Source organism: Procambarus clarkii, chromosome 90, assembly GCF_040958095.1.
Source record: "Procambarus clarkii isolate CNS0578487 chromosome 90, FALCON_Pclarkii_2.0, whole genome shotgun sequence".
Lineage (NCBI taxonomy): Eukaryota > Metazoa > Arthropoda > Malacostraca > Decapoda > Cambaridae > Procambarus > Procambarus clarkii.
Window position 1 is genome coordinate 15,294,600 of NC_091239.1, and position 2,513 is coordinate 15,297,112.

A 2,513-nucleotide genomic window follows, 5' to 3' on the forward strand; every position below is an offset into this window, starting at 1 on the left:
AAAAAATTCTTGTGGGAATAACATTAATTTACATTTGCAGGCGATGAGTCACAATAACGTGGCTAAAGTATGTTGACCAGACCACACACTAGAAGTTGAAGGGACGACGACGTTTCGGTCCGTCCTGGACCATTCTCCAGTCGATTGTTGTCAAGTCAATTCAAATCGACTTGAGAATGGTCCAGGACGGACCGAAACGTCGTCGTCCCTTCAACTTCTAGTGTGTGGTCTGGTCAACATTAATTTACATTTGTCTTCAAAACTTTATAGTTTTAGAGCAGTTACTAACTCATGATCTGTGACAACCCTGTAATGTACAGAGAGAGAGAGAGAGACAGAGATAATATTGATAATATTGATTTATCTTTGAGAAATAATAGTTTTATGTAAAAACTTCTTGCCTGTGTATTGGATTGGGATACTGTACTTGGGAAATTATTGTGCTTGGAAGACAATTTTGCCATTGTTTGCTAAGTATATTTGTGTACATTATGACACAATTTATACTCATACAGGAAGCATTTTATATAGAACGTTAAATTCATTTAATAATCTATTGTATGTGATCAAGAATACAGTAAAATTTTGAGAGAATATTGAAGCTGTATGATGGGATCGAACCCACATTCCTGGACTCCACAAGTTATCTATTATTGATACTGCTGTTTATATTCACGGCAAAGAACCTGGATTATTTTCAGTAACTTACCTGAGCTCAAGAGCCATAAAATAGCAAAGGTAACCCTTTACAATGTAATGCCTATACACTGCTACATTGGAATACTGCTTGAATGTACCCTGCAAAGTGTCTTACTTGATTACTATATGCAGTACATATTTGTGTGTACTCTGAAGGCTTAATGTCTGCTCTGATGTTACTCTGATTTATTTAGTCCTTAATAGTATTTTCCTTGGTTGTAGTTTACTGGAACATCTACATGTATTTTGGTGGTAATGTCCCCCAGAAATGGGCTCCTTACTCTGATTTCTATTCTGTTATTCATAACACAATTTGCAACCATTGGAAGGATAGACGGTTAGGTATTACAGGTCGCTGTGTACTATTGTGTCCTTCCTCCTACCACCATAACGGGGGGTGGGAAATGGCTCAGGAAGAAAATTTGCGTTGCTCTTAGAACTATATTGCCTCACTTAGCCATAGAATGTCCTGATTTTCAGTTTAGTTAAGTACATTTATTATGCCCGATACCTATCCAGTGGGTGGTAGTGGGAAGGTTACATACGTGTACAATGGGCTCGAGAACCTAACCCCAAAATTCATTTAGTTATGCAAATTATTGTCTTGGTGAGCTAGTTACAGTTTAGTTTATTTTGTCAACACTGTAATGGTTTGAGAATGACCACAAGCACAGTCTAACTAAGCAACTTATATGTATGTTGAGCTAGTTTCATAATTTGATTTGCTTATTATGTACATCACTACCCTACCCAATGGGTAGCAGCGGAAAAGTTACAATCAATCACCCACATTTTCTACCTACACTTAGCAAACGGGATATTTGGCTAAAATTTCTCGTACTACTGTAGATCATTTTGAATTTAATATTTATACATTTCTTGACCATTTATTACAGGGCTGTCTCTAAACTTCTGTATGTTTTTGCACTTTATCCCTTAGTGACAAAGAGAGTGCATATAATTTTGCTGATAGTTTATATTTGGTTGGGTTTATGTCGGCAGATAACGCAAATTCTCAGAGGTACTTATAATGGAGTCTAAGCTGAGCAGCAGTAATACCTTGCAGTCTGCTGATTTTGTTGGCTGATCCACAGACATACGGCTATTCTTGCCTGGTAGTATGATGATAGATGAAATTATTTGTGTAGCTTTCACTTTGCCTCAGATCTACAAGGTTTTGTTGAAGTTCTTCGTGTATTGTTGTTCTTAGGTTGCTTATAGGCAATCCAAGGTCATAATCAACTTCTCAGAAGGCAGGTTCTTTAGTTAACTCATCAGTTGTATCATGCATTCAGAGACCAACACACGATGGAATCCACACGAAATGGAATTCGTTACCATCATTGATCATTTTGTTGTGTTTGTTGTCGAGCATGTTACATTTGTATCTTAAAGAGTTAAAGAGGAATGAAAGATGATAAAGAATCACTTAACAAGTGATGTGTAAAGTTTGGAGGCCTTTACACATTTAAGTTTTTTTTTTATTATTATTATTTTTTTACCACAGACGTGGCCAGACATTTACAATGCTAACCAGCATATATACATTTTCTTCTGTCCTCCATGGACAGGGTGAAAGATTTGTCAAACATACAGTTCAGAGATTTATTGAACAACCACAGAAGGTGATTGTAGTGCTTTTAAAATGTTAGGCTAAGCACACACATTTAAGTGCAAGTATGACAAATAGTATGTCTGAAGGGTAGAGGTCCTTTCTATATATATATATATATATATATATATATATATATATATATATATATGGATTCTTCCAATCAATATATGAGCTATATGAGCATTTCAGAATGATTGGA